The sequence below is a fragment of the Cinclus cinclus genome, chromosome 5 (genome assembly GCF_963662255.1).
Source record: "Cinclus cinclus chromosome 5, bCinCin1.1, whole genome shotgun sequence".
Lineage (NCBI taxonomy): Eukaryota > Metazoa > Chordata > Aves > Passeriformes > Cinclidae > Cinclus > Cinclus cinclus.
Genome location: NC_085050.1, coordinates 70398176 through 70423905, shown reverse-complemented (window position 1 = coordinate 70423905; position 25730 = coordinate 70398176).

Sequence of the window (25730 nt, the reverse complement as noted above, 5' to 3'; positions counted from 1 at the left end):
TGTGATGGGAGAACTTCACTGTATTGGTGCCAGTCTGAGATGGGCCTCACTAAATCCCAGTAGAACACTTGTCTTTCATTACTTCTCTTCCTCATTTTTCCTGGCACATCATACTATTTATTTAAAATCATCTATGCATATCCTGCCCTTTCATTAGTCTTGCACCATTAAAGCTTAAGTACCAGATTTGGGAAGTGTCTTCAAGCCAAATTTCAAATCACTGATTTCAGAATGAGGTCTCAAACCCATAAAGTAGTAAGCAACAGTTGTTTGCAAAACTTTCCAGGATGGGGAAAAGGCACCAACTATCAGATAGCTATGAACTACTTTCTCCTTTTTTATCTCCTTAGTCTTGTCCTGTGTTACTAGGCAGTAAAATTTCAAAGCTCTAGATATAAATAGTGTCTGATTTACTCCCAATGCAAGGCAGATACATTTGTGATGATCTCATTGTTTGAGGTGGGTAAATGTAGCTGAAAGATAAGTTTTCTTACACAAAAAAAGTAAAACCTCCCAGTATGGTTAACTTCTATCTTTGGTCTCTGTCTATGGGCAAGCCCAGTTCATTCAAGGCCACCTGGCAAAAAAAGTTCCTAATTTTACACATTTGGGTGCTCTTTCAAATTTGGAAGAGTTATGTACATGTGAGTGCCTATCCACACAGCTCTGGTTCTAGAAAAACACTATTTGTGACATTTTGACTATCAAGCTTTTTTTATTCCAAGCCTGTATGCTAAAAGCAAAAGAACTCTGGATTTAGTCTGGACAGATGTGCAGAGGAAATCTGCAAAAGCAAACTCTCAACTTTACTTGAAATGCTGTTTCAGTTAAACTGTAGAGTAATTGAACAGACATGGAGCTGCTGCTGCAGGATTTGTGAGCTATGGAAACCTCTGGAAGTACTTTATATAAGAAAGCTCAGTTCCCTCAGCTAGGAGACAGATGAGAGCTATAGCTAAGAAACATAAAATATGAAATTAAAAAATTAATTTCTATGAGTTAATGCTAAATGACTGTAATTAACAAAGTAAAGGCCATATACAGACCACTGAAAGTTAACACTGATACTTAGATTTTATCTTTCTGGTTGCATTTACCTTGTAAATACCCCTCATGTTTCTGCTGTATATAATCTGATTTTTAGAATAGTCAATTATAATCAGAGCAACCTTTTTCTTTAAAGTATTAGGTAAAATTTGGTTCTGTTTTACCTTTCTATAACAGGTTTTTCTATATGAAGTTTTTAAACATGACTGAGTGAATTTTGAGAAAATTCATTTCTTTTAGTAAAAACATCTTTGAGGACTCTGTCTGGAACATAGGTTTAGGATTAGAGGAGTCAGTAGAAATAACTGAATGTACCTACTCATCTATGACAAATATGACAAATATTGCTATTAAATCCTAAGTCTCTTTCTGTTTACCATTCTTCAGCCTCCTCAGTAAATGTTTTTGTGATGTTCTGTTGCAATTTTGTTAAAAAAGGATGAATGACTCCATTAGAATAACTTCAGAGAAGAATAAACTGAACTTTTTATTGTACTTAAAAATACACAGCAAGTTACCATGGCATGGAGACAGATAAAATAAATGAAGGTTTCTAGCATTAATTCTCCAAGTCTGTTCTGAGGCAAACAGCATTTCCAGTTTGATTCAATTTGTTGTGTATATTTCCCCAAGCTCTCTTTCATTACGATTCAGAGTGCTTCAAACTTCAGAAGAACAGTGAGGAATGCTCATCATTCTCACCCCTGTTGGTATTGGCTTTGTAGATGGAGAACTGATTATACAGCCAGGATTCTTTCCTTCAGCCTGTGCTCATCCACACAGCAACGGGTTGTCAGCTCTGACAATCAGTTCTGCTCTTGCTCTTGAACATTTGAGTCTTTAATGACTCCCGAATCTGAGGATGCTTTGAACTGCTACACAAATGCCAAAGCAGGCCATTCCATCTCTGAGAGGATAAACTGAGATAGAACAAAAGTCAAGGAAGTTTCCAGCAGAGGAAGCAAAAAGCTAGCTGTTTATTCCCAGCCAGATGTACTTGTCTCTTTCTCTGTATGTTTGACTTAGGCCTGGCTCAGCTCTCTCCTTGTTTGGGGTTTGCAAGTATGAATTAATATTATGACACACTGTCTCCTGATGGTTCCACGTAAATAATTATGAGGAGAGGAGAGGTGGATGGAGTTACTCAACCATTTTGGGTTTTAGCAGATATCCTGAAATTTCATATCCAGACAAAACATGGCACACAGCTTAATATTGTCACTGCTTTTGCTGCAAAAAGAAGGAACGAAAGACTGTAAAATAAATATTTCAATGAATTAGTACAGAACTTCAAGCTTTCAGTTAGGAGCTCTGCAAGGTACTTGAGAGATAAATGGAGAAGCAGCACCGAACTTTAAACGCCAACAGGTTCCTTCTTTACCTTCCTATGATATTCTGAAATAGAAGCAGCTTCGGTCAAAAGCAAAGTCTTGGCATAAAATTGTGGTCACTTCACATGCCAGGAACTTCTAGTGGGGGCATAAGGGATGAGAACACCTGCACACACCAGGTGAATTTGCACAGCCCCTACATACATCTTTTTTCAAAAGCCCTCCCTACCTGGGAAGTATTTTATTTCATGCTTCTCACGCCTCTGTGATATAAAGAAAACCATTTTGCAGATGAGAAATCTGAGTACTGCATATTCCCAGCCTGGTCTCCAGAGTTAGTGCAAGAGTTCAGCCAAATCTGAAGAGAATTAGGCCCGTGAATATTCATATTCATGGCATTCAATAAGGCCCATGAATTTTGCAAACCAATAGAAAGAAACGATCCTTGTGGGCTGACCTGGGAACAGGATGTTGCTTTTGTGATGTTCAGTGCTTTAGTCACAATGCATTTCCACTAACCCAAGATGAACCTCAGGCCATGATCAGTTTAAAAAAAGGCTCCTTTATTCAACAAATTTCAAAATGTATTATGTTTATGTTTGACTGAATTATTTATCCATCTCTGGAAACTCAGGGGTGACTGAAAAATAGCTCAGTGAACTGAATTTGGTGTACTTTCCATTAAACTCCGAAACATTTGGGTCGTGTTCTCACCATCCAGTTTCCCCCAAAACTGCTTCTTGTCCCTGAAACTGAAATTGTCGAATGACAGGAAGATGAGCTAAAAGCTCTTAGCAGATCTCAAAATTTTCCTTGACAGTGTAGGCAAGCAACAAGACCAGCTGTAAACGAAGGATGAATTGAAGTCAGGGGAACAAAAAATTTTTGCCTTTGTCTCTGGATGGCCCTGCCTCCCTTGGGTGCCATCCCTTCAGCCAATATAAATGAGTGAAGTAATGAAATCAGAAAAGTCTTGGCTGATTTCACAAGGAAAGGATATTGTCCACAATGGCTTCAAGTCTTACTGTTTGACACAAAAGTGTGTTTTCTATACAGGAGTACTTCACACCTGATAAGCTGTAGAATGGTTTTCCTGAGGAGAGTCAGGGCTCAGTTTTACACATTTGAAATTATAATAATTAAAAATAGCACACACCAATTGCATCGCAGCAGCATGTTCTGTTCTGTTACAGAGAGCAGCTGTGCATATCGCTGTGAGTATTTTGCACTTTCAGTACAGGTTAGCTGGATAATGTTAAATAGAAGTTATTTTGAGGCAAACCTGTGCTGATTTTACCTTGTAACTGATTCATCAGCTAAAATAACTTTTTAAATGTGCTAATTTTTAAAGTTCACGTGTACAGCTTGAGTATATTTGAATAACTCTGAAATAAAACATCTCTGTGCACAAAAGGGAGCAAAAATATGCCTAGAGCATACCCAGACTTCATTTACTATGCCTGCAACCCAAACTTTTCCTCTGAGCAGAGCTATGTAGCTCCACAGAGTCATGTTAATAGTGTCATTAATCTTCCCTGCAGTAATCTCTACCTCTCAGCTTTTACACATTCAGCACCTGGGGCAGATTTGACCTGACAAGTTTGTCCTTGAATCCTATCATTTACAAAGTCCATGTTAAAAAAAGCCTCGTGTATTATCAGCACTGCTGCTTTTTATCAAATAACTGCCACCAGCTCCTGCCTGAAATAGTTCATTTGCAAAGCTGTTGCCACCAAACTGTGGAAACCAACCATCAGTCAAGGGCTTGTTTTGGTCCCTTTTTTACAGCAAGAGCAAATGAACTGCAGGTGGAGCACTGTTTATATTTTCCCATCATCCCTGAGTGCCAGGAGCTGCCACTGTGATGTCATTGCAGTTGGGCAGGACACAGAGAAGGCAGCAAGACTGGAAATATTTATTTATTGGGTTAAGACTGGTTTGACTTGTACTATAGAAAGAACACCAAGGGGCTGGAAATGCAAGGTCCATGACCTCACTTTTTTGTGTAGACCTATAAGGGTGACACCACACAGGGGAAAAAGTTTGATGTATCTGCTGATCAAATTGAAAATAGAAAGAACTTGTTCTTAGATTTTATGTAGCTCCATGTCAGGAGGAATCTTTGGTTGTTTGGGGTGGGGTGTATTTCTGAAAGCTCTGTCACAGAAATACTGGCTTTTCTGGCTGACACAGATGAGTTCTGTCTGATTAAGATAAATAGTATAGTCCATTCCCACCCTCAGATGTCTACCCGTCTTTGGAAGCAGCTGTTTACTGACTGGCTGGTGTTGTGCATGAAGCAAAGCAACACTGAGAAAACTACTCATAGACTTTTTCACTTCCTGTAGCAGGTTTCATCCATGAAACTGTGCTTGCAGCAGGAACTCTAAGTCACACCAGTGGCTGAGACAGTGACTGACAGCCATTGGAAAAGTCTGGTAACACAGAGCTGCAGAGCACACAAGCAGTGATAAAGCAAACAAATCAAGTTTATGGTATCACAAAAGGGACTTTGTCTACCTGGCCAGAAAACAATGTTCTTTACAGCATTACTTTCTCATTGTCTAGCTGGTGTGTTGTGTTGCTCATTGTAAAAGCTGCAAACAAAGCATGTGAGTCTGCTGCAATATTCTCTGTTAGGCAAAGATCTCTCCAGCAACTCCTAAGAAGCTTTATATTTAACTCTGCTCTCCTAAGCACAGAGTTAATTTCAGCTAAACCAGTGTCTAGTAGAAGTGTGGGAATGATTTCTTCATATGGCACCCCATGTAGGGAGAACAAATACCCTTTGTTTTTTATTTTTATATTAAACTTTCAAGGCATCTATGCTAAATGATTTTGTTCTGCCTGTAGTGTTTAGTGCTCAGTTTCATTGCTGTCTGTAGGAAAGTGCATTATTATGTGCTTAATGGTCACTTAAGGCTCACTTAAAGTTTTTATTACAGTATGCTTATTAATAGTGCACAGCTTATTTCTGGAGAGGTTCCGTTCCTCTATTTGTGTTTAACTAATGTTTTAAAAAATATGTGAAATTTTAAAGATGTTGGTAATATCTCTGAATATTTATGTTGGAAGGGATTTCAGGAAGTGATTTAGTTCCATTCCTCTGCTCCAGGCAGAGCTAATGTCGACATTAGAACAGGATGCTCGTGGCCTTTTGCAGTCATATTCTTGGTGTCTGACTCGAGGTTTCCCAGCCCATCCAGTGCCTCTCTGATGAGCCCCAGGGAAATGTGCTCAGTGAAGCCACTCAGTTCAGCTCCCAGGCAGCCTTCACAAGGCTTTGGGATCAGACCTGGGTCCCAGGTGCTGTGACCAGCGACTGTGCATCTGCCAGTGTGTGCCTGAAAGCCTTTTCCAACACACTCGGCTTTCCTGCACCGAGCCAGTGCTTTAAGACAAAGGAAAGTAAATGTTCTGAGTGGTTCCATAGGGAGAAAAAACACTGTGGGATGTAGTTTATTAAATTATCAAGAGGGGTGTGTATAGGAAGATATTTTGGCAGTCAAAAACAATAATGAACTTGCTTTCTATTCACTTGATCTAGGGGGTTTTTCTGCTCCTACTTCATCACCCCTTCTGTCACTAATATATTCCTTCCCTGAATAGTTAGGCTTGCATTAATCCCTCTGGCTGGCAGGAGAGAATCCTGATTTTCAAGATCACCAAAGTAAATACGACCTGTATCTTCATCTCTCATATTTTTTTAACTTCAGAACTACTAGCTGACTTTCCAGACTTGGAGAAAATGTAGGTTATCCCACCCAGTGGGTTTCCCTGGTTCTGCTCAGCTGGAGATGTAAAAAAATTAGAAGAGAATGCAGGAAAATGGGGTCATACAAGAAGTCTGTAAGAAAAGTTCCCTTCACTGAGCAATGTCCCATGATAACTGTGACCCTGAGAATCTCTCCTGCACTGTGGCCAGGAGGAAACAATGAAATACTCCAAGTCAGGAAAAGGAGAACAGCCACTGTGGTGCAACTACAAACCTGCATAAGGGAGGACTAGCCTGGATAATTTAAAAAATATGTTTTTACCCTTAGGCTAGATTCTAACATTGGCTAGGCTGGGGTAAATCAGGCATAACTTCACTGACATTGAAGGTCCTGCTCCAAATGATCTAGTTTCATCTCTTGAAACTGAGGTCAAGCCCATTAACTTTTCTAGGCAAGTTCTGCCCAAAATGAATGGGTGGAGCAAGCTCAAGCCTATGATTTTATTATTTACACTTGGGCACTTGCACAATTTGGTATTCACATCTGGCTTTGTCTTTTAAAGGGCATTTTTTTTTGGCATCTGAACTGGCAATTGTCTGTCCACAAGTATTCAGCTTCCCAGTTTCGGACGGGGTGGGTTAGGGGTAGGTCAGCTTGAGAATACAGATGCAAAAGAGTATGTAGTAATTTTTAGGATGCTGTAAGAAAGCTGTGTTGGATTCTAGGGGTCAAGATTCAGGCTGTTATAAAAATGGAGCTCATTTTTTGCCTGTAGCAATTTTCTTCTTTCACTTTAATTTAAAGTTAGTGAGCCATATGCAGAGCAGAGATGAAAATCTTGTAGTAAATGCCTGTGACCTTATTTTGAATAATCTAGAATATTTTTCATTGTGATAAAATGTAAGCATCGGGCAGCTGCTGAGATGCAGATCCCAGCTGAGGTGGTTGTACTTAGCTGCATGTCATTCTTAGCTGGAAACCTACACTGTGATTTCACATTGCTTTAGAGGCAGGGAATCGCTTTAGCAACATTCTGCCTTAGACATCTCTAGTAAACAGAAATTCAGCTGCGGTTGCAGTTGCTGGTGTGGATGTTTGATGCGTTCCCATGCAAAAACACGGGAAAGAGCTGATCTGTAAGAGGGAGTAAACTTAGAAAATAGCCTCCTGAAACTCTGCAAAGGCCAGGAGTCAAGGTGGGCTGTATGAAAAATTCTCAGCCACCAGGTGGCAATGAGCGGTGGCGCTGCGGCTGGGGACGCGGGAGGACCATGCACTGCAGTATCTGGAATTGCATGGGAGAAGCCATATCCCACACGGCTGAGGATCCATCCTCTGATGGATCTCAGCGCACTGGCAGCGACTGCAGTTTTTTCATTCCAGTTGGTGTGAATCAGTTTCCATTCCCTTGGTTGTCTTTTGTCGTTTGCCACTGTACAATGTCATGTTTTAACACTCTCGGTGTCCTTTGGGAAGCAACCACATTCTGTTATTTCAGCTGTGAGCCTGATCATCTACTGAACTGGTGATGGATGTTTTAAAGAAAATGGCAGTTATCATGTGCAGTTAAACTGAGCTTGAAATCTCCTGGAGCCAGTGTATCCTATTACCAGCAGTAAGAAATAAGAGCATGTGGAGCACTGTGCCCACCTAGAAAAGACATAGTGATAATTTAAAAATTATTCTGAGAGATATATTTGGTTCTGGCCTATCCTGAGGTTGTAAATTTTCCAGAGAAAAGCGGTGAAGTTTTTCACTAGGATTCTTTTTTCTACTGAGGCAAGAAAATAACCTTCAAGGACACCAACAGAGCTCAGCAGCACTTCTCCCAAGTTGCAGTAAGGTCAGCATTAGGAATTCCTCATTTTGTGGGATACTCTGGGAACCCTTTATCCATTTGCAGGAAGGCGTTCTTCTGTAGGTGTCACACTTCAACGGAGCACTTTCATTAGTAGTGGAATACAACTTCAGCAGCACTCAGGGCTTCACAGGCATGTCCTTAACATCTGAGAAGAAACTGCTTCTGAAGGAGCCCCATGTCATGTTCTTCACTTTGAAATCCCAGCAGAGCAGTGTGAGCCAGCGCAACTGACAAGTGTGTTCTGCAGGAAGTCTAGTGTTTGGTGGTATGTACTGCAAATGCCTCCTACAACAATGATACTGGAAAGGAAGTTGCTGTAGCAAAGCTGAACACCACACACACAAAACAGTGGTGTTGCAGACACTCATACAAGTTTTATTTCTTCTGTGTCTGTGATGGCATCAGTCTTTAGTTCTTTAGTTACATGGCAGTCCTACAGTTCTGGTTTTTTGGGTTTTTTCTTTTTTTTTTTTTTCCAGCTAAAGTATATCCAGCTAAAGCTCTGACTAAAACATCTTGAGTTAATGACACTTGGGAAGAATTTCTTGTATGCCCAGGTTCAGCTCCAATCACCATTTTTTAAGTACCTACAATAACAATATACTGCCTTTAGTAAGACGGTGTGATTTAAACAGGTGAAGATGAGAAAACCCCATAGAAAGTTCAGAAAGGGCAAGGAATTAAAAAGCCAGGAAAAGACATGGCAACAGTGGGAAGATTGAATTCCATGTAACACAGAGCAGTCTCAGCATGCACTTTGCCTGGCCAAGGTAAACCACACAATAAGTTACTGTACAAACAGAGAATCATGAAGTGTATGATCCTTTAATCTTGAGGTGACATCAGCGTAGTTCTGTTCTAATTAGTTTGTTATGGATAGAAGGAGCTAATGTGGTTCCAGCTCCTGAAGAGGCATGGTAACTTCTAACTGTTGGAAAACAGATAAAGGCTGTTCTATGGTTTCACAGGCATGCCTAAAATCCAGCTGTCAGGCGTATTTCTATTTAGCTATGGTTTGGAAGGTGTTTAAGGGAAACGGCAGTTTAATGGAGCATCTGGATCTCATTGCAGGGCTGCTTTTTGTTTTTGTGTTTCTTAATTTATTATTACACTTTCCAGCTGGGTGCATAGAGGCACAAACACACAAAGGAGACGAGAACATGGCCCCAAGTCACAAAGCAAATTTGTATTCCAGTTTAAACTTGAAAGTTGCCTTTTGCCATTTACTTAAAATATTAAATGTTAGAGCTTCCAATACTACTTGATAGTGTTTTTACTTGTTTCTTGAAGCTTAACTTAGGATTAATGTATCAATATTCCTTGTTTCAAAAACAATTTTTAAAAAATATTATAGAAGGCTTTGGTTATTTTTTAGCTTTGTTTTGCTCCACTGCTGCTGTTTTGTAGGAATAGTTGCTATCTATTTTTTTTTTTCAGGAGAACGTCAGGGGTGTCTCTGTGATTTGAGGACTCCTGGAGCTACTCTGTAAAATGTGCTTTATGTTATGGGTAATTGATACTCAACTCTTAATATGGATAAAGAAATAGCAGAACATGCCAGCTATTGACTGCATTATGTTGTTTATCCTGGTTATGAGCCTTCCTGCAGGCTCTTCATCTTCTCACTACCCATTTTCCAGTGATTTCTGACAAACTTTTGCTTTAAAAAAAAAAAAAAGGCAAGGGGCTGCAGTCACATCCACGTTCTGATCATTGCCTGCTGTATTCCTCCCTCACAGGACCCCAGTTTGTTGTCCTCCCACTCTATTAAACTGTGCCAAAATACAGAATGTAATTGAGAAATAATGTATTAATGCTCTTGTCGGGAAATAAGGAAATCCAAAAGGAAATTCCACTTGTAAGTCTCTTCAATTCTGTTAAGGCAAACTGTATATTTGGTTGTCTGCTTGGAGGGGAAAACTGAAGCCCAGCCACTTCAGTTAAAGGTGTGTGTGACCTTGGCTGTGCTGGCTGTTTACTACTTAGTTAAGTTCTTGCCATTTCTGATATCTGTGGATCATGTCCTTGGGCCTGCTGTGCAGTGCAGCCAAATCATTTCCATGGGAGTGAAGTGGAAAGACAAGAAATTTATCCCAGGGTTTAATCTGAATGAGATACACAGTTTTACAAGAGATTAAAGAAGACTCTTGAGAAAATAAATAGAAATATGCCCAGAAGCAGCCATTTGGGTGTCAGGTCTTTAGATTTATATTCATGCTCACAGATCTAATTACTGCTGGTGAACAGGAAATATCTATACCAGCTCCACTCTTCCCTAACATGCTGCTGATCACAGCTGTATAAAGCCAGTGAGTGAAAAATCAGCAAGTGCTTGTCAAACCTCAAACACTGGCCTAGTTTCTTTTTGTTCATGGTCCATGCAGAAGAAGGCAGGGGTGATTCCAGTTACTTTTTATCACATCAATGAAATGGGTTAATTTCTCTGAGTTTTGTGGAACAAGATGTTACCTAATGCAAATTACAGCAGCCACATGGATGTTTTATCAGAGGAGCTGCTCTTCCAGCTGGAACCATTGGAGTAGTTTTTGCACCCTTTCTTCCTGCCTCACCCTTGAACTGCTGCTGGGGTCAAGTAATGTGGAGGTAAAGCCAAAAACCTACAGGAGCACAAAGGAGACTCACGAGAGCTGTGGGTTTTATCCACGGAATTGGTGACAAACCCTGAAAGGTGGATGGAACCTAATTGTAACAGTGATCCATAACCTGTGGCTCTCATACATGCAGCTGCAAGTATGATGGTTCTTTGTCAGATTACTGCATTTATTCCTGCAGCTGTGAGTATTGCAGTACAATGCCTTATCACTGAGCATCTTTGCTCTGTTCACTAAAATTCTCGTGCCATCACCGCAGATTCACACGTTTCTCTCTCACCTGGCAATACTTAGAGCATTGTCAGGATCTGAAACTCTCCGTGTCTTTGGGCAACCATCAGTAAATGCACAAGCTCTCACTTTGGAGAGCTCCTTGGATGCTGTTGGGATGGATGTGAGCAATTCTGGCTGTGTCAGCCAAAAAGGCAGCAGACAAATGCAGAGAGAAGAGCATGCTAACAAGTGCTGGAAGGTAGCAGGCTGCCAAATGAGAGCATGCAGAGCATGGTGCTTGAAAAAGTGCTAGAATTTGTTACTTTATGCTAATTTCCTGTGTTTTGAAGGTCTTTTTTGAAGCTGTGATGGCACTGGAGACATTAGTGATGATGAGCTGGGGACAAACATAGCTTGCGTGCTGTCCTCAATCTCAGAAAATGTTGAAACCTGAATCATTTTCTTCTGGGAAAACTTTCAGTGCCAATTATGCTCCAAAAGAATTTCTGAGGCAGCCTGCCCATCCAATTTATCTATTTTCCAGCTTCTAAAATAGCAAGCTGATAGGATGCATCTATCCTTTTGACCCTGTGGAGCATAAGGCAGCTGAGAAATCACTGGGCTGCCCCTGGAAGCTGGGTTATGGATTCTGGCCAAAAGCATGGAAGCTGTAATTGGTGTGGAAGATTTTTCTTCTCTTAATCACGCCTTCATTTTTGAACTCTTTCCAGTCTTCCCAAAGAACAAGTCATTAGCAACTCCTTTGGAAGCAGAAAGGCTTGAAGCAGCATAGCTTGAGATCTGTTTGACCTCTCAGGTCTGCTTTCCTCAGAGCACAGGATTACTTCTGCTCTGTGCAATTTGGATTATGTAGGGATTCAAACATCTGAGAATGAGGGAAATGATAATTTTTGGGTCAATGAATGAGACTTTTGGGGAACCTCTCTCTGTTGGCTGGTAGGTTTTTTAGGAAGTGTGGTGTTATCAGAGTAGTTGCTGAAGCTACTAGCATGAAAATCTGAGGGGCTTGAATAGGATGTGAAAGTCTGAAAATTCCTTCTGTTAAGGATGGGTCTTATCCCGCGGTGAGTATTGAGGGCAGAAAATATTTCACAGCCCATTCACAGCAGAAAACATTTGCTGACCCAATATATATGGAAACAAGAGATTTCTGGAGGAGCTGTCTCTGCCAGAAGAGCTGCTGCAGAGATGTTCCTTTTAAATGGAATAACGCCACTCCTATAGGAATTAAAATCTGACTAAAATCACTAATGTTATGGAAAATACTCCAAAACCTACACTATGCTGTTCTACATGCAGTTGCTCCAAAATACCCTGAAGAACCAAATGCTGCACCTTAAAGACAGCAATACCAATTCAGTAGGTGTATAACATCCTCCAGTGTATGGAAACAAAGTGAGGACAGCTGATTTAATTCACAGAAAATACAGAATTTGATTAGTATCCTTCAGTGATTGGTTGTCTTACTGATGGTAGGATTTGTTTGATAGTAGCCAACTGTAAATACCATTGGTACCATGTAACCCCGGGTTACTGTGATTCCCACTCTCCCCCTGGCTGGGGAAATTCAGGTTTGATCTTGAGTAACTGAGACAGAAGTACCAAAGTACAGTAAATCCAACATAATACTTTCTTACCCCAAAATACACATTCCAAAACGCTGGAAGAACACAGCAATTTTTTTTTGTGTATTATTTACTGAAAAAACACATGAAAAATAATACAGTTCAGAAAGCTCATGTGTGATTAAAGGACTGTACTGTGCATACATGTTAATATGCAACATAGTTCCAATTATATTAGTGCATGGAGTCAGAGAAGAGACTTCTAAAGGCAGAGGAGGAGTTGCTCCCAGAAATGGAGAGGGAGACAGTCTAAAAAGAAACTTGGCTGGGGTCTTATTTCTACTTTGCATACAAGGCTGTAGCATGTTGGAACCTCATATGCTTTCATGCAATATTTGTCTTTTAAGCATGACTAACATCCTGAGAAAAAGGTTGAATATGCAGTTGGAGCCTAAAAGGGCCATTTGGAACTTAGGGATCCAAGTCCATGGTGTGTAGTCTGTCCTGGAGCCAGGATAACTTTTTTCCTACGTGTAGGTGAGGAGGCTTGAGCAGATCTGACTGTTAGGTGACCAAGTGACACTGTTCTTCCTGGAGCTGCCAGGCTGTGCTGATGTAACCTGCTCTGAATGTGCTGCTCTTCTCTACTTTCTTATCAATTTGAAGGGGTCACTGGCCATGCCAGGCATCTGTGTAGCTCTTGGGGTGCACGAGCTCTTTTGAATTGTCTGTCTCCAGTTTGCATTATCAGGTTACTTGTCTTTCAGGGGCCTGCATAAGAGAACAGGCCTCTGCCCAGTGCCAATTATAAGTGCAAAGAAAAGCCTTTTTGTTTGTGTTTGCCTTTGATGTGTGTCGAGAGGAAACGTGCAAACCACACTGCTGGGTTAGCTGACCTCTCTGCGGTGAGTTCCTGCTGCATTTATGTTTCAAATAGCTATAAAAAGTGAAGGGTTTTCAAAGCCATAATTCCAAATTGTTCCCTGCACAAACCCCAGACAGCTGCACTTTGTGCTAGGAAACGCCTTGAAGGCTGAAGGAGGGAGCCTTCCCTCCGGGCCATGTGGATGTTTTACGGCTGTACGTGTGGCCTTGAGGTTGAAGTGACTTCTTGGAGATCCCATCCATAGATGGGCTGGCCAGGCAGCTTTGTGGTTATGAAGGATGATCTTGGTCTGTTGTGCTGACAGCTGCTGTGGGGAGAGAACTGTGATGCACATCCTCACCTTCCAGGGACGCCTTTCAGCATCCTCACCTTTCTTTGCACACACTCCCTGCATTTGGGGCCCTCCTAATCCATAGGGACAGGTCTGGCCAGCCCAGAGGGAATGTCCCCGGTGCTGATGAGCAGGACATCCCTGCCAGCCCGAGGTGTTGAGCCCTCCCATTAACTCTGTGGGGAAGCACAGGAGTCCTGGGCTGAGACTGTGCTGACACCAGGTCTTGTTCCTGGTCACTCAAGTAGTGGCTTTTTTATATACCCTGAACTTTCCGAAGCAGCTCTGGAAGCCCCAACTCTGACATCTGCTTTACAATTATCTGACAGCTAATTTAATAAAAGCTGTGCAATTAACGGGCTGAATTAGTGTAGCTCATCTTCAGGGCCTCATCTGAAGGCTTTACAGGTCTTAATGGGCAGAACTTTGCAGATGCTGCACTGATCCACTAAGGTCTGCTGTAATATTGTTTAAAAGTAATTACCCTCACCATGTTGTTTCTGCTTTGCTATTTCTAACCTATGCAAATTCAGGAAGCTGCCTCGTGCACATGATTATAAATGGCTAGCTGGGGTGAGATACCTAACAGGCAGCTAAAATATAATAAAATATGAAATGCATTTTCATATTGTGCATGTTCTGTTTATGTATTATTCACGAGGGACTCTGAATTTGCTTCACAGAAATAACCATGAATGGAAAAAATTCTTTTCTCAGTAATGAGCAGATACAGCAGAAGGGTTTTGGCATATAGTTCTTCCCTTAAAGAATTTTGCCTCAAAAAGGTATGAAGAAAATCTCAATAAAATACTAAAATTTGACCTATTGCTGATTATGTTCGAAAAGCACAGGAGAAAGTCATGCCAGGGATGTAATAGGAGACAGAAGGAAAATAGGGTGCCAAGTGTATACCTTAAAAATTAAGTTTTTCTGACTTGTTATTAAGAAGAACAGCAGGTTTTATTAGTGGCATATAAACAACACTGAAACCTGGGAGTGACAATTAAGAGCAGCCCACAGCTTATTAAGTCCATGATAGAAGGTTATAATTCATATGCCATATGGACGTGGAAATTTTGTTGAAGGCTGCTCTCAACATGAGCTCATCACTTGGTGCAAAATATTCTCCTGCAGGAACATGTCTCAAAGAACAGCAAGAGAACTGAGGGGCAACAGTTTTCTGGATAAGAATTGATAAATTCTGTGAAGGAAGGAGATGACTGTATTTTCATCTTTGTCTTATTGATATTACTCTGAATTCAAAAGTTTCACTTAGATCCTGAAGTCTGAGTGGTCTCTTGTTTCTTCCTGACTGGGACTGTTGATCTGTTTAGATTGTGCCACGTGCCACAGACAAAAGTCCTGCCACAGACTTTATGTACAAAACTCATTCTGAATACCTGGCAGGAAACTGAAAATGGTAGAAAAACATGAAAATGAAATATTAAAGATAGCTTGATGGAATGCACCAGCTCATCTGCCACATAAGAAAAGATGGGATAACTTGTGTCGTACATATTACATAACAGAAGGTAAATGCTAGTGAGAGGTTTAATTTAAGTGATAACATTGGCACATGAAAAACTTCATGGGGACTAAAAGCCACTTTAGATTTTGAGTAGGAGAGACCATTAATTTTGAAAGCAGGGAAAGCCCAGAGCCTTGCGGAAATTTTGCCTCAGGAATTGTCTGAAACAAATCAGTTTCATTTAGCATTTAACAGAGAAAACACATGTACAAGTGGCAGCAGCAATTAAACTTTCAGGAGGGCTTCTAAACAAAACTGAAATCATGGATGATGAGCTCAGTTTGTTTAAAACAGCACATTAATTATAGAAATGTTAAGGTTAGTCATGGACCCAAAGTAATCTGATGTGGATGTCAATTATTTGAGCATTCTGTAATTAAACCCAGACTGTTCTGATAGCTGTGGTTGTCTGCACGTTGTTATGAAGTGTTTGACCTTGAATAATATTTGCTGAACCGGATGTCTACGGCCACACAACGCATTTTGGGGTTGTGAAAGATGAGCTCACAACCCACAGCCTGATCCATGGACAGTGACTGATGTCAGCCCAGACAAACAATCTGTTTTTCATATATCCTAAAAATGCTCTCTGCTTGCGTAGACATTCAGAGATGTTTTTGACAAAGTAAGTCATCAGTTTTTCTGCCCTCACCAGTCCTCTTTACAGTGGCATTTCCCAAAGATGTGCTCTCAGCTGAGATTCACCCATTAGTCATGTTGTTGATTCAGCCAGCTTCCCAAAGCCTGGCCTATGTCTCCTATCAGTTTCTTCCATGTGCATCCTTTTCTTTGAATTATTGCTGATCCAACTCTGAATTAAAGTAATTCTGTGTACACAGAGTTTATTTTATACTAACAAACACATTTACTTATTTTGCTGAAGACCCTCAGGAACAATCTTTAATTTTTAAAAAATGCTGCATTAAAATTGTTGTTCCCACTGAAAACTGGGGCTGTCCCAACAGACCATTAAATTACAGGAGATTTAGGTACTATAGGATCCTCCCCTTAGCAGGGGAAATATATGAAAGAAGCCTTAATTAGTTTCAGCCCAGCTCAAAATGAGACTCACTACTGCACCAGCTCCATGGTGTTGTTCTCAGAATAAAAACCTGTGGAAATCAGAGCTGGGGACTACAAAGTCAGTGAAGCCATTCTTGAAGATCTGATCACTGCATATATTTGGAACACTAGCCTTATGAGTATGGTGAGAATCATAACTTTAGTCGTGCCTAAATGCAAACATTATAGAAATATTCCTTACAAACTTGGAAGTCATGAAGCAGATAGATTTAGGGTTGGGAAGACATCATTCTGTTTAGGAATCTGTTTGGCTTTCTTTTTCAAAAACAGGGGCATCTCAGAAACAAGTTTTCCCCTTTAATTTATCAAGAAAATGGAAATATTTATTGAAAATACTGTGTCGGTAAAAATACTGTTCTAATATTTTAATCCTCCTTATTTTCTGTTATATTCTATTTTCTATGAAGGACAGTCTGCACAAAGAAATTCAGCTTCAGGAGCCATTGTTTGAAGTGGGAAGCTGAGACTTTCTGAGAAATTGCAAATAGCTAACTTGAAAAAGTGCTCCCTGGTATCTTCCTCTGAATGAAAAAGAACACATCTCTTCTGACATGTGTTCTTGCTATCTGCTCATCTCAGCGTTTAAGAATGTTTCGGAATAGGACAGGACTGTGTTCAGGGAACTTGGATGAGTGAATCCTCTTGTGGCTCTTTAGGAAGTTATAATCTGCAAAAGGACTTCACTTGAAGGAATCTCTTCTACTTAGAAGGCAAAAAGGGAAAAGTAAAACTCCCTATTGCACGCAGCTTGCTATCTGATTTTTCCCCTCATGTGTAGCCAGATTTTTCTGAGGGAAAAACTGTAATGATAATTGCTTTTTTCCATAGCAAAGCAAGGATTTTTTGAACAGATGCTGACTGATTCCGCTCTGTGCAGTTGGACTGGTGGCTCCCAGAGAACTTGTTCAGGGCTGCCAAGTTATGAAATGTCTGAGGTACAAGCAGAGTGTGAATAAAGCTTTTATTGCTTTGAACAAGACATCTCGGCTCAAAATTCCCTTGCTTACATTTGTGTGGATATTAATGACCTGTTAGTTAAATGTGGATATAAAAATGTCAGATGGACTAAAACAGAACAAATAATATTTCTTCTTAGTTTTGCCCTTTGCATGTTTTATGGTTACTATCCCTGGGCTTCCCTCCTCTTCTAATGTTTTGTGTTTACTGGCTGTTACATGGTCGCCTTTTTAAATACAAATACAGCCACAAATCAGCAGCTGCTTTTATTGTCATTTATATCCAAAGACTTGTTGTCTCTGCTTTCATAGATGAGGGAATAATTTCTAAATGGGATGAGTGAAGAACTCCTTATATCCTTCTTTCTATTTGAGATGATATCTCTGAAAAATAGCAGGTTTTCCAAGGTGTAAAATCTTTCAGATGTCCTAGGAGAAGCTTCAGTTAATCCCCTTAAAATCTGTCTGAAGTCTTTAAATACTATTGTTGTTGTTATTTTCAAATTCTAGATTATACTTTTATGTTTTCCAGTATTTTTTTTCCAAGAAAGTTTTATCATTTAATTTGATGATGATTAAAAAATTAGTGATATGACCAGTTTTTAAATTTTCCTCTATTTTTTTTTCTGTTCTCTCAATGTGTTTTTTAAGTGAAGGCAAGTAGGAAAGGTAAATTTGGAAGAATTTTTTGTTTCAGAAAGGAAATTGATGTGTTTAAATACATTGAAAGAAAAAAATGAAGTTTCACTATTTTATATAAAATGACTATATTTTTTTCAACCAGACCTAGCTACTAATACTTGTTCATGATATTTCTTAAGTAATTACACAGCATTTCAGGAATGATAGCTAATGCTAGAGGTTGCACAGTGAATTTAAAGGTTGCTCCCTTTGTGGTGCTGCAGCACAAGCCTGATCTGGACATGATCCTTGGCAGTAATGCTGAGCAAATTCATTGTTACAGCAGCATCGTGCTTTGCTCTTCTCTTGTCACTGCAGATTCCAAAGGCTGTAAAATTCTGCCATGTTTCTGATCCTTCTCATAATATTGTTGTGTGATACTCTAATGGTGCAAGAGTTGTGTCAGCACCCTGTGAGCCAACAGCTGGAAAGCATTAATGCTTCGTGGAGCCAGGATGGCACGGACACCACTGATGCATCTGAAAAGAGCAAAACCTCTCTGTTGTGCCCTGGTAGAGTGAGTGATTGCCAGGGGAAGGCTGGGAATCTCTCAGGATCCTTCAGACAGACTCCTGGCATGTATACAATGACTGAACCTATAGAATGACCAGGAACCTAAATGCTCCGTGTGAAAAGGATGTGAAATATTGCTCTCCTGCTTTTTTGTTTAATTACAATCTGTTAGTGACAGTCCAGTCTGTAAAAAGTGATAGCTACATCTGTGTGGATAAATTACCCATCTGAAATAGATCTGAAAAAAAAGGGAAAATGTTTTGAACTTAATTGCATGTCTTGCATCACGTTTGATTTATTCGTGTGCACGACGGCTCTGCAGCAATCACAGGTAGGATGTCTTGTTACATGTGACACAACTGATATAAGGGTATTTTTCCATGCTGACATGGTTCATCTGCTCAGACTTAAAGAGCTCATTTAACAAGCCACCCTTATATTTTCATCTTTCCTTTACTCTCTTGTAGTGGTAGCATCAATTAATAATTCAGCTCAATTTCAAACCCAAATATTTTAAATGCTCATCTTGTGGAACAGTTTATGCAAGACCAGTTGTGTCTGATTATTACCTATATTCCAAAGAATCTAGAAAAGCTCACTAAAAGTCAAGAAGAACTGTAGCTTTTCATTACTTCTTTTTTCTAGACACTTTGTTTATTAATATAAATATTAATATAAATATACTCTGTCAACCCATATCAAGCTCATTTGACTCTCCTGGTTCTGCTAAGAGCTGGGACTGTTCAGGCTGGATAAAAGTGAAGAAGACACAAGTAGAAGTGATGCTGGTTTTTTTGTTTGTTTGTTTGTTTTTTGTTTTGTTTTGGGTTTTTTTTGTGGTTTGCTTTTTGTTTTTTGTTTGTTTTTTTTTTTCCCAGAATGCCTGCAGCTATGATTTTCCACTCAAGTAAAGATTTTTGCCCCAAAGGAATGAAGAGTAGGCAGATGCTCAGAGAACAAGTGATACGGATCTAGGAAGATATTAAGACCTGCAGCTCATGACAAACTGAAATCTTTTGTGAACAGAATTACAATTAGCTGTGTTCTGATGGGATTTCTGAGGACTCAGAGAATTCTTGGTGGTTCAGAAAGAGAACTTTAACTTCTAATATGCCTCGTTTTTTGTCAGCTATGCAGAGGCAATGGAAAACATTTGTCAAAACAGATGTCAGGTTTAGCCCCCCGCCACTGAATGCAAATGGGAAGTTCAAGGTCCAGTTAATGGCTGCTGAGCCAAGAAACATTTGGAAACTTAGTTTAGCATTGAATAGACACCAAAGAATACACTGTTACAATTCCTGGACACCGAACTCGGAATGCTGTGTACGGTCATTTCACAGCTCGTGCTCCCAGCCAGAACGAAGAACTGCTGAGGTGCACAAAAACTGAGATGTAGCAGCTAACATGGTTTTCAGGATTTTTGAGAAGACATGTTTGACAGCTGCTTCAGCCCAGCAGAACATTTCTTTGCCCAGTGCTTCCTGATGTTTTACTGCCAATCAGTTGCTTTTCCTACACTAAAATAGACATTGTCTGAAAAGCAATCATGTGCATAAAATATATGAGGAGACAAAATGTGAAAATCTCTGTTTTTTCTATTAAGTCATACTGGCATGTTACAGTGAAGTAAGTTTCACAGAATCTCAAGGTAAATTTTGGAAACTGTGATCTGTGGAGCTGAAAGGTTTTAACAGTCGGTGCCGTAACTACTGAAAGCAAAACAAAGTCACAGAGATGTTTTACATGCATCCAGTGAAACAAATACTGGGATATTTTGTGCTGATTAATAATGAAAAAGGTTCTTGCTATGACAGAAACAATTCACTGTTAAATGAAGAGGTAACTTGCTGAGTTTGGAATAAGAAAATAGAGAAAGCTCATACAAAGTGTTTTTAATGTAATCTGTGCTTTATACAGACCCTAATCAAGATCCTAATAATTTAATCATATAATAGATTAGAAAGGTAGATTTTTCCTATGGAATGGGTACTCACTGCAGTGCAGTAAGTGCAAGGTTAAACTGCACCATGTCTGTCTTTACCTTTCCGTCCCTTATCCGTACATCAGGAATTAAACATTAAAGACCAGAAGTGTAGCACTGTTGAAAACACAACTGACCTCTCAGTCTTGCACACAAGTCCCTGTCACCAGGTTCAGAATGTTCCTTCGCAGTCGAATCCTGCTCAGCTCCCTTCTTTCTTCACACTGAGGGGAATGTACAGCAACAACTTAAAATCAAGAGCCAGGGCTAAAAGATAATTTTCATGACTGATAATTGTCAGACTAGCCATATTTGTTTTCCACAGTTTCACAGGAATGACTTCCTGAGGATTGGGTAAGGCTACCTGACTATTTTACTGTTCTTTTCCTTCTAAAATTTCATAAACCTAAGGGATAGATGTCATGAGTGAAAGCTAAGTTGCTGTTAACTATATCTTAAGGTAAGCTGTTAAACACCCAGTGTTATTACTTATTTTGTTTATTTGAGGATGTAAAGAATCATTGATGTGCATTATACCCTGAGTAAATTGCAAGTGAGTATGGAACAATGGCAGGTCCTTAATTTCTATACCAGTGCTTTCAGACTGGACCTAGAGACCATATTAAATAATTAAAATCCAGGTAATCTTATAAAGATGTGCAATTTTTCCTCTTCAGAACCCTTGTGATCTTTATGCAACAAATTTGGCCAGTATGTCACCATTGCTTCCCGCACAGCCGCACTGGGATATCCGTGAAGAAATCTGGTAAGTGTTCCCTTAGGATTCAGGCACTGATGATCAGTGCAGCAGCAGGCAGATGTTAACACACCTCACTTAGCAGGAAGATTCCATTTTTAGAAGACTCTGTCCTCCAAATACCTGTTGCAGATGTACAGTGAAGCCCACAGAGCTGTGGGAGATAATCACTAATATCTGAGGGTCTTGGATCTTCCTGACAGATAGCAGCTCGCTGTAGCGGCTGTCTCCGGAGGGCTGCTGTTATTTGGAAGCAACACATTTCAGTGCCTCTTCTCTTGACAGTACCTGGGATTAATTTAGTCTACTGTTGTCTAAAGATCCCTGTGGACAAGGATCTATCTTGAAGGAAATGGCTGCAGAGATCCGAATTGAGTGGCGAAGAATTGCGGTTGCCAGATTTGTTTACATAGGTGGGTTTTTTAGCTGAGACTTTCACTGAGTGGCTTGACACTAAAAAAAAGTCATTCCTGGATTGAAGCACTGGGAAACAGTATAAGGGAATAAAAATGGATGCACAGAACTAGAAAACAACTCCTTTAACTATATCCATCACTTAAAATAGAAAAAAAAAATCATTAAGTGAATTGCATTTCCCCAAGTCTGACTGAGGAACAAGGCATTTCTTGTTGGATTTGTGAATGTGTTCAGTACTGTGCAAACAAAAGAAATGCTCTTTCCCCTTAATACTTCTATAAACCTAGTTTCTGCCATTTTAATCTACCAGTGACAATAATGCAGCGTTTTATTTCCTGATTTGTTGTTACTATTAAACCTATGAGCTTAGATAATTTTGTTAAAACACAATTAAAATTTAACAACTTGCCTAGTTATCCTCCTAGTCAAATTTGTCCTTATTAGAAAGGGCTCTTTTCTAATTTTGACTTATTAAATTCTGTGAGAAGGATCAAAGGTGCCCTCCTGTTCCTTATTACAGAGGATCAATGGATCAGATAATTTAAGGTTTGATAAAGTATCTCAGTCAATTCAGCTGTATGCAGTAATTATGATGTTATTAGGTCATTTTATAGTAAGAGTTAAACTTCCAACCCTTTTGTAAACAACATCAATACACGCTAAACAAGTACCTCTTTCCTGAGGAACGTGGTTCTGTTTTTGTTTTCAATTTGAAAATGTACCATGTCCTTTTCAGTTGCTAGGCTGTGTGATTTACTAACTGTTCTCGATGGATTGTATTGGCATCCCATCAGACTGCATTCTAGCCTTTCTCCCTAAAATACAGGCAGTTCTAAGAAAGCAGCACTATTCTTGTGAAAACAGCATTTATATATTTCTCTTGCGTGTTTATCCCCAGCATCATCTTACTGGGAACATGCTTAACCTGCCAAAAGCTCTTCTGAACCCTGACTGCAAACCATTCCAAAGTCCAAATTTCTCATGCAAATGCCGTATGACCTCAGGTAGGTAGAGAACTCCAGGTTCTCTGTCTGCAACCAGCTTTTCAGTTTTCTGAGCCTTTTGGCTGCTGCGTATTCAAAGCACTGTTTACTTATTGCCCTTGTCATCTACTCAGACTGCATAGCTTTGATCCAGGCAGTTTGCTTTCAGTCTTACCTCGGATTCACAACCTCATCGTGCTGAGAAGGCTGACCCAGGCGCCTTATCCTGAAAACCTGGGGCTTTTTGTTTGTTTGATTAACTCCCATGGCTTGCAAGCGATCCAGCTTTTGTTCAGTTGCTGTTCTGAAGGCTGGTGCATGGCTCTGCACGGCTTGGGCTTTCCTTAATCAACATATGGACTATAATATATTGTTTGTTTTGAGTCTGATGTCATGGGAAAAAGTGTTGCCTCGGTCAGTATGGAAATTTGCCCAGATACGTTAGAGTTGTTTCTTCCTTGACTGTAGTATCTGCTTGAAACTTTTCACTTGCCTTCTAATGGTTATTCCTGCTCATCCCCAAGCTGTTTCCAGTCCAAATATAGTGCTACTTGATTGAAAAAATCCAAGAAGCAGTTCTCTTTTTGGCACATGTTTAGCAATCCCAGCTAAATCCCTTCTGAAATGCCATGGTCCAGTTTGTCATAGAAGGTCACAGGCTTGCTGAGGCTGTCCCTCCGGACATTTCAGCGACTTCTGTGTAAGCACAGCTACAAAAACTCGGCTGAAATCTGGAATGTTTTCCAAACCCTTTCTTCCCCTCCCTCCGAAGTGGCTGTGAGGAAGCAGTGACCGAGGGTATCCTTGTGAAACTCCTATTGACCCCCAGTATGGAATGTGCAGCCAGTTCAGGGCTGCATCGGGGTCCTGTGTTTGGGGCTTGTTTTTTGTACTGAGGGAGCCTTTCAGATAATGTTTGGGAATGACTTTAAAAGAACAGCTAAAGTGATTTCATTTGCTAGTCTGCATAACTAAAGGATGTTAGTCAGGGAAAACTAATGTAACTCCTGTGATATTAGTAGAGCTGAGTTAGAACAACTGGAGAATAAGCCCTTAAATTCTAGGGAAATTATTATTGTGCAGGCTGAGTTTCAAAGGCTCTAATGCTGTCTAATAATGTTAGGAGTCTCTAATACCCAAGTAATTCCTAATTAGCTTTTCCTTCCCTGTCAACTCCTCTGTTAGGCCTTTTTTTATTGCTGTCAGAGTTTCATTGTAAGAAAACAAGAACTCTGTTCAAGATAAACCTGCCCTGAGCTGTGCCTACAGGCATGTAGTACCTGCCCAGGACAAGAGGCTCAGCAGGCTCGGGGCTTGCCCAGCCCCATTGAAACACTCAGAAAATCAAAATGTGTTTCTTCTTTGTAAATACCAACTTGGATTTTTCTGTAACTTCTAGCATAGGTGATTAGGAATGGATTTTCCTGGGAACAAAGATACCATTCTAACTTGAGGGTTGTCTCACTGCCAGATTTCAAGCTCCTCTTATAAATCACTATAGCTCTTCAGAAAACAGATGAAAAATATGAATGTTGGCGAAACCGCCCGTTCACTATGTTTGTTCCAAAAATGGCTGAACTGTTTTCTACCAAACTTTAAAAAAAAAATTAAATAAAAATTACCAAGTCAAAGAAGAAGAAATTTCAATGTGGATACTTGAAGTTTGGAGTTACACGTTATGGAATTATGGAGTTATGCCATCTGACTTACCACTCCAATTTTGGTCTGCATTAGAAACTTCATACAATGATATGAGGAACTACATGTATGGAGATCTTTGGTTGGTTTTGGCTGCATTTATAGGATCTTCTGAATACCAGCTTTTCCCAGGCAGTACTCGTCAGAGAAGGCAAGTGTGTAACTCCACCAAAATAAAGAAATCCCTAAATTATTAAAATAATGCATATTCTGTTATTTAAGGCACTTTGGATTTGTGCTGTGTGGGGAACTGGGTTATAAAACAAATAGAGAGACCTTGTAGAGGTCGGTCTGTCCTGGATACCCTTATACTGCTATTCAGAAGACAGCAAAATGAATCCATCTGCAAACAGACTCGAAATAAACAACTACTTGAACGCAATTTTCATTTTATCCAGAAGCTAGGACAGTACTTTTTGTTACCTTGTCTAACCTATTGCATTTCCAGGCTATCTATCAACAGAGTTTCAGTTCTCCCCTTGCATAATATGATGAGAGAGAACCCAGGAGCCAGGCAGAGAATGCATAGACCATTGGGACACCTTTGCAGCTTTAAATGGCTTTAGTTCAGGGAAAAGTACCTGGCCCTTGGAAAGACCTCTTGGCAGTGACAAATGTGCAGGTATTCTGATACTTTATGTCCTGAGACTTCTTCTTAGTTACTGTTCTCTATGAAAACAATGTCTTTAAAATAGTGGAGATGATATGCAGGATATTTTTGCTATTTATAATTCCCATTGTTGCAGCTCTCTGGGGATGATTAGGTCGGATGACTTCAGTGGTGTGATAGCTATTGATATAAATAACTTTCCAGAAGATTTCCTTGTGACTTCAGAACAAATTAACCAGCAAGAAAAACATTTCTGAAGGAGTTTAGTTACCAGACATTTTCTGAAAACCACACTAGGCACTGATCTGCACACAGAAGAGAGAAAACCCTTTAAAAACTGATTTTTGTGTACTTAGGATTTTCATTAAAAAAATTATCAAACACCCAGGTCCCATTTTCAGGAATCTTGGGCTCCTCAGTCTCTCAAGTATTTCTGACTCTTGTGTTTTCTGAGAAATTTAGAGAAAAGGAAGAAAAGCTCACCTAGCTTAAAGCAAAAATAATCTGTATTAGTCATTGATCAGAAACAGGGTATAGTTCAATGAGTTGCTAGGGAAATCTGGCCAAGGGACAGGTAACTATCCAAAAGTCTCTGCTTACTTGAAACTTACCTAAAGGTTTGCTGTTGGAAAAGGTCTTTCCTTTGAGATTTGCAGTGTTTCCTGGCTTCAGCCAGGAAAAGAATAGTGGCAGAAGTGCTTCTCACTCTATTTTGGTACTTCTGATCCCTGAAGAAGGGAGGTAGAGACATGGTGCGTGTTGAAAATAAACTAACAAAGTTCTAGTTGCTCTTTCATGTGAGTCCCATTTCATTCCATGTTTAGGTTGCAATTTTAAATCATGTTTTTGTGGACTAATGATGGCAAAGATTTCAGGTCTAAATAGCCAAAGGTGAGCCTGCTTATCATTCTTTCCCTTTCCAAGTCTGAGTTCATGCCAA